General features: G+C 43.4%; 1 long non-coding RNA gene across 1 annotated transcript; it reads left to right on the top strand.

Annotated features, from left to right (window-relative positions):
• Positions 1-269: 269 nt before the first annotated feature.
• LOC116523241 lies at positions 270-7445 on the top strand. Its single transcript, XR_004257058.1, has 3 exons — positions 270-468; positions 5126-6439; positions 7106-7445. It is a non-coding gene; the product is annotated as an uncharacterized LOC116523241 (long non-coding RNA).
• Positions 7446-7768: the final 323 nt, after the last annotated feature.

Below are 7768 nucleotides of genomic sequence, written 5' to 3'. Positions count from 1 at the left end.
CATTGGGGGAGAATTCTTCCTTTCCATTTAACTTTTATGCGTCTCCCAGGACCCATTGAGGGGAAAGTCTGGATCCTCACATACTTTAAAGGGTACAGAATGAACAAGCTCAGACTTCTCAAATACATCCATAGTATTTGGAGCTTTGGTTATCTGCCAAAAGAAAGGCCAATAGATTCCGCCTTTCAACCCTTTTTCTTTGTGGAAGAAAAGTTTCAAGATCATTATTTTCATTGTTCTCTTTCAAAGAATGTCTTTTCTGTCAAAGGCCGCAGAAGATGCACCCAGAAAGCCCCACTGGAGACCCAGAGGAAAAGGGACAGAGAAACGGCCCCAAATGGCTACCAATCTTACAGTCTCACGAAGACTCTGGCCCAGGCCCTGAATGCTGCTTATTCCTCCAAATCGAGGAGGGGAAGGAAGGAGGGAGAAAAGATCTCGGGGTCTCCAAGGCTGCAGCAATGGCAGGTAAGGGGGTCCCAATATGGATCCATTAATCTTAGATCCTTTGGAGGAGGAATCCAGAGGAGAAGGAGGGGAACCATCTCAACAGATCTGGTCTATTTAATTACTCAGGGAATTAATGGTTCCAAAGAGTAGATACCATGGCATTTTTATATTTAGCACTGCTAATTGGAAAATGCTTCTATTCTTTTTTAAAATAAATTCCCTTATTTGTGGGTTTGTGATTAGCCTGGTGGAATTCCCCCTTCCTTCCGTCCCCATTGCAGGTGGGTCTGTGTGCAGCTGGACAGGCAGCTAAGCCCCCCTATTCTCCTCCAATGAAAGGGAGCCTGGCGTGGATCTGGATGCTTTATTGGGAGAAGAGGGCAGGTGAAACTGAGGAGATGCAAAGAGTGGAAATCAAATAGAAAGACGAGATAGGCAGCATTAACTAACAGCCAGCAAAGGAGCAGCTGGAACCTCTCCAGCGATGCTCCGTGTGAGGGACGGAGGCCGTCTCCGGATGACCAGGGGTCTCGGTCACAACGGCTGCTTCCGTCTTCTCCAAAGGCTGACAGAAAATGGAGTCTGGCTTCAGACCTTAGAGTTAGGCTTATCTGCCCCCGGCCACTAGGTGGCGATAGAGCAACAACAGCACAAGAGTTCCCGTATTTTTCAGAATATTAGATGCACTTCTTTCCCTTAAAAAAGAGGCTGAAAATCAGGGTGCATCTTATACATCCAATACAGCATTTTTTGCCTCCTGAAGCCCCGCCCCTTCACCAAAATGGTTGTGCATACCCTTATGGAGGATTTCAGAGAGCTCCTGGGGGCTGGGGAGGGCAGTAATGAGCAAAAAATGGACCATTTTTGCAAGTCCAACAAGGAGCACTCTGCAAGCCCCCCCCCCCCAGGCTATTCATGATTTTTTTTTTTTAAATGTGGGGGCATTTTCACAAAAATGGGCTGTTTGGGGGATGTTTGCAGAGTGTAAAAACTTTTTTTTCTCCTGTTGGAAAGCTATTTAACTGGTTGATGAGAATTACATTGATCAAGTGCTGTGCTAGCAGAAACAAAGTCTTAGGTGCTGCAGATTGTCAGCGATTTCCTTCTCCAGCACATGGATAAATACACCTGGAAACATCTACCTACCTAGCTACTCTCTCCGCCCCTCCCTACTGTATTTCTCTCTCTATTTCTTTTTATTTGTCTCTCTCTAACCCTCTACCTACCTACGCCCCCTCTCTCTATCCCTACCTACCTACTGTATTTCTCTCTCTATCTCTCTCTATTTTTCTCTCTCTGTCCTTTTATCTACCTCCCTACCTAACTACTCTCTCTCCCTACCTATCTACTGTATTTCTCTCTCTTTCTCTCCCTCTTCCTACCTACCTACTTTTTTTAAAAAAAAATGCCTCTTCAAAACTTTGGTGTGTCTTATACTCCAGTGAATCTTATACTCCGAAAAATACAGTACATGTTGTGGCATGACAACCTTTATAAATTTGGAGGAAACCCTGAGACCATCAAGCCCAACCCCTCCTCTGTGCAGGAATCCCAGTTCAAGCTTCTCTGACTGATGGCTGCTCAGTCTTTGCTCTCAGACGATCCATGAAGTGGATGCTTTAGTGGCTCAGCTCTAAAACAGCTCATCCTTTTATCCTATTTTTTCTCTCATTTAGTTAAAATCTCCTCTCTTGTAACTGAATTCACTTTTTCCAAGTCTGAAACTCTGGAATAAGAGTGAGCAGATCTTACACTCGTGTGTAACAGGAGTCAGTTATTGGAAGAGGGTTCTATCCAGTGGTGGGATTCAAATCTTTTTACTACTGGTTCTGTGGGCATGGCTTGGTCGTCTTGTGACTGGGTGGGTGTGGCTTGGTGGTCTTGTGACTGGGTGGGCATGGCTTGGTCGTCTTGTGACTGGGTGGGTGTGGCTTGGTGGTCTTGTGACTGGGTGGGCATGGCTTGGTGGTCATGTGATTGGGTGGGTGTGGCTTGGTGGTCATGTGACTGGATGGGCATGGCTTGGTGGGCATGTGATTGGGTGGGTGTGGCTTGGTGGGCATGTGATTGGGTGGGTGTAGCCAACTTGACATCACTCACGTCAAGAGGTACCTTGCCTGGCCTCTCCTTGCATCAACAAGATACAATTTCCCTGTCTATTTATTTACTACTAATGAACATCCAAAATACACAATTTAATCCTATGTATATATGCCATATGTGTACATACATATTACAAGGTACAGTGTGTTTATAGGCACACAAAAAGATACATTACTTTATACACTGTATGTGTATGTAGACACACACACACACAGCTCTTCTAAAACTATACACATTCAACCTCACTTATTGCCTTTGGAAAAACACACCCAGAGTCCATTTTCTGCCACACGTTTAAATATCCCTTCTGCACATTAGAACATTACACAGGCCTTCAGATGTTCTTCCCTAGCCTGCACATGACTGTTAGAGCCAGGAGATGTCATGGATTGAGTAAAATGTGGCAAAGCTCACTTAACAATGCTCTTGCTTAGCAACCAAAATGTTGGGCTCAATTGTCATAAGTCAAGGACTGTCTCTGCCTTCCTCTGCATGGCAGCCTTGTCCTAGTAAACTCCTTCCCTTTTCTGGCAATTTTCCTCTCTGTTAGAGGCACCAAAATAATCCAGAGTGTATAAAGTCTCCTGCTGGAGCAGGGGGTTGGACTAGATGGCTTCCAAGGCACCTACTAGAGCAGGGATTGGACTAGAAAATGACCCCCAAGATCCCTTCCAGCCCTTTCAAACATTGTTGTGCTGTTTGAAGGAGTCTTCTGAAGCCATGGTTTGTGTCCTTCCTTCCTCTCATGTTCTCTCCCTCCCTCCCTCCATGTATCTATTGACCCATCCATCCAACTATATCTCATTCAACTTCCTCCTCCCTCCCTCTCTTTCTTTCTTTCCCTTCCTTCCATAACTCCCTCTTTCTTTCTCTCTCTCCTTTCCTTTCTTTTCCTTTTCTTTCTTTTTCCTTTTCTTTCATTTCTCTCTTTCTCTCTCTTTCTCCCCCTCCCTTTCCTCCTTCCAAAGCTAGGAGATCCACCTGAAACCATAGCTCCTTTGGATGAAACCACCCATTTTACACTCTCTCTCTCTCTCTCTCTCTCACTCTCTCTCTCTCTCTCTCTCTCTCTCTCTCTCTCTCTCTCCCTCCCTCTCCCTCCCTCCCTCCCTCCCTCCCTCCCTCTCTCTCTCTATCTCTCTCTCTCCCAACCAGCTCCAGCTCATTGTTGGATTTTAGTGGTGGGCCGGTGGCCGACGTCCTTTCCAAGCACCCAGCAGCATCGCTCGCATCCCAGGAAAGCCCAGCTGATTAACTTATTGGGACACGTTTCGATCGGTGCCTCTTCTGCGCAGGCAACCTTCTCTCCCCGGAGGAGGCAGAGTAGGGGGACTTGCAGGGATGTGTGTGTGTGTGTGTGTGTGTGTGTGTGAGAGAGAGAGAGAGAGAGAGAGAGAGAGAGAGAGAGAGAGAGAGCGGGGGGGGGATAAAAAGAGAGAGAGGAATCAGAAGCTTTTCAACCTTGTGGGCCGCCTGGGAGGAGGCGGAAACAGGGCAAGGGCCACTCCCCGTTTCCTCTGGATCTCCCTCCCTCTTCCCCTGGTTTTTCTTTCCTCCCATCCATTCTCTCCCCGACTCCTTTGGCCAGGGGGGAAATTGGAGTGGCTCGGGTGAGCCAGGAGGGACGACTGAAATCTGTTGGCTGAGCTGGTCAATCCCCCCCTCCTCCCCTTGGACCTGGCCGAACTTTCCCAATTCTGCAGCAAGAGGAGCTTCTGCAATGGGGAGGGGGAGGGGGTAGCCCCAACTTCCAAAGGACTTTTAGCCATAATTGCCATCAGAGCAGATGTTGGCGAGGGGGTCAAGGAGGAAAGGGGTCCCCTGACTCTCCCTCAGACCCCCAGGAAGGAAGGAGGGAAGGAAGGAAGGGAACAGAAGGGAAGGGGAGGGAGGGGGAGGGAAAGGACAGGCAATGGGAAAGAAGGAAAGGATGATAAATGGAGGGAATGGGAAGGGAAGGAAAAAGGAAAAGAGACCTGGTCCTTGAGTTGGGGTCTCCTCAAACCAGAACGTTCACTTCCTGAGATTCTTATGGCTGCATTTGCCTTCTTTCCATGAACATCTCCTGGTAAAATAAAACTATTAAATGACAAAACAAAAGTAGACAACACATTTTTTTAAAAAAACCTGCATTAAAAACAGACAAAAACATCCATATTTCCCCCCCTGTTGAATACAATACAACTATAATAGTTTCTCCCCCATGCAAAACAGGCCCACCATCATAAATTAGACATCAATTTGAAACTCCTTGACTTGTCATCTATCTGCTGTATATAAAAAAACGTAGTTAACAGGCAATCCAACAATAAATTTCAAAACTTCAAACTTCTGTGTTATCTGCTGTTGTACTTAACTCACAGAATATTTATAAGGGCTTCTTCTCTACTACAGACCGCCACATTCATTACCTCTGATCCATCCAGAATCTGCCCAGGGTTAAACAGCTTTGGTTGATTCTTAATAAGGATTTTTAATTAGGATCTTTCTCAACAACTGCTTCCCATTCCCCAAAGTCATGGGACCTCCTGTAAATGGGAACATGATGAATCTTAAACTCTTTGTTTTCCAGTTAAATATGACAAGTTCATCCCCAAATCTCCCTCAATCTTCTTGAAAGAATCCGTTTCATCAGTCATCCCTTCTGTCCACTTTGAGTCTTCAGGGTCCATGGCCTCTCCAGCCATCTCCAAGCAGCCTGCCTTCAAACCAGACTCCTCCTTCAGGGATGCCAGCAGCAAATTAAGTTCCAGTCCATCCAATCCATCCGATTCAACAATTGTTGCGTGCTTATGATTATTGCCTTCAAGTTGATTTAAAACCATTGTTATTTTATCAAATTTTTAAAATGAAATTTAAAATAAAGTTTCAAATAAAGCTTCTAAGTTGAAAGACTTTATATTCTTTAAATCACATCAAATTAGCTTACTCTAAGATCCTATTAATTACCGTATTGATGACCAATGGCAAATTATAATCCATCACCTTCAGGTTTCATAGGAAAGATTAAAAATTATTTGAGTAACATTTTGATGACAGTTTTTATCCATTTAGTTATCATACCACCCCTCAAGTTTCCACAAAATTCACAAAATTCTTTGTGAGTCTTTTATTGAAACCCAGTTCTATCACCAGAGTTCCCATAATCCATTTATAAAGTGTAATGATATGTGAGAATGACTTTTGGGATGAGGAGAAGAGAGGCTGCCTAGGGAGGGATCAGATAAGAGGGGAGAATCCTGCAGCTGCATAATGGGAGAGAAAGAAACTCAGAAAGGATCCTCCCTAACTTTTCAGGCTGAGAAAAGTGTTGGTGGGAGATTTGTTCTTTCAGATTTTAAATTTTTTGTTAAAGTCACATTACAATAAAGCAGAATTAGCACATCTGGAGGTGTTTTCCATCAGGATTACAAGGGAGAAGATTAGCCTGAAAGATTTCTTCTTGATCAACCCATCCTTTCAGGAAATCAACCTGTTGTTTTCAAAGAGTTTATGGATCATCTTTTTTTTTCTCTGTTCATTCTATTGAATGTTCCCTATAATTGCCCAACTGTGTGGATTATATTTTCTTTATATTTTGTCAGGATGTGATTGACAAATTTTTCTCAAACTTTTTCATTCACTTATGAAGATATTGGCAGTATTTCTACCCTATTTAACCATATTTGGAGATTGGACAATTGTAAAAGAAAGATTCAATGTGGGATAAGAAACAAAGTTTTCTCTTTTTCAAATTCTTGATGTTCCCATTCTAGTTTCATCCCTTTCTGGAGAAGAATGAATTTTGGAATATTTCTGAGTTTAAACTGTACTTGGACCAAAATGGAGAGATAAGAGCAGATGTTGGCATTGGCGGCTTCTTGGTTCTCCCCAACGAACATCCAAGGTTAGAGATTCTGGCGTATTTTAAAAGACAGAGACTTTCTATCGAAGAAGATGCTCTTTCACAGCTAAAGTTGCTCAATAAGGTGGGAGAAATTTTGGAGTCGTTTCTCTGTTTTCCAAAGCCTGAGGTCCCATTTCAAGTGGGCAAAGCCGAGAGTCTCCAGGGTGGTTGGCATCCCATGCCAGTTGGTGTTATCTGATTGTAGTTCTTCAACAGACGGGACCTACAGTGAGTGGAGGGGCTTTGCCATGTTTTATGGAAATCTTTCAAGATCTTACTGGTCAGAGGTTTCTTCCTTTTATTCTTTATTGAAAAATCTAATGGGATAGAAATTTCCTAAATCTTTTACAATAAATTTTATTCTCCGTTTTAATATGAATATATCATCATATGTAAATCTTTTTTCAATTCCATCTCTGCTGACTTTATTAAGTAGAAAAATCCTTTATTGTAATGTTAAATGCCAAAAGCAAAAGGGAGGAACTAAATGAAGAATCTGCCAGTAGTTAGTTATACCTCCTGCATCTTCTTAGTAGTAGTCAGGTATTTCATATTTACTTACATGAAGACCAGAGGCTATTTGGCTAATCTCGGTGTCCATCTCTATTTTCCGTGAATGTTGACTACTAACACATTTTCTTTGGCTTTCTTCATTTTTCTGCTCAGTCCCTGCCTCAGTCCAACTGTGCGGAAAATTGTCTTCCTGGATTTGTCAAGAGGGCTCGAGAAGGAGAGCCAGTTTGCTGCTATGACTGCGTTCCTTGTCCGGAGGGGACCTTCTCCACTCAGGAAGGTGGGTCACACTGAGGAAAATGAGGCTTTGTGGAACTGGATCCATCCAGAATCTTTTCATGAAAGTGCAAGTTAAAAGAAACAGGCTCACCTTTTTTTAATTTTTAACATGCACAATTTCTTATCTAAAAGGAAGTAAATCAAAAAGTCTTTGAAGGAGGGGCTGGGAGGAGATGGGAGGAGGGGGTGGTAGACTGGGCAAGCTTTACTAACAGCAGAGGAAACATCTCTCCTGCTTTTTAGTCTGGATATGTGCTGCTAAGTTCACCTTTCTAGTAACATCTGAGTTCTTTGAAACTTGATGAATAGTTTTAGGTCCACCTTCTGAAAGACTCTGCAATTCACTGTATATTGGATCCTCCCCTTGAGGATCACTGAAAAGGTGTCACTGGTCCATAATGTGGTGCTGTGGATAGATATGGGGGCAACTCATTGCACAAATATTTTGCCAGTCATGTTGATCAATCAATCAATCAATCAATCTATCAATCAATCAATCAGAGTAGAGCTGGAAAGGACCTTGGAGGTCTTCTAGTG

This window comes from Thamnophis elegans, unplaced genomic scaffold (genome assembly GCF_009769535.1).
Source record: "Thamnophis elegans isolate rThaEle1 unplaced genomic scaffold, rThaEle1.pri scaffold_122_arrow_ctg1, whole genome shotgun sequence".
Classification (NCBI taxonomy): domain Eukaryota; kingdom Metazoa; phylum Chordata; class Lepidosauria; order Squamata; family Colubridae; genus Thamnophis; species Thamnophis elegans.
The sequence above is the reverse complement of the archived record's forward strand: the minus strand, read 5'-3'. Positions and strand labels throughout refer to the sequence as shown.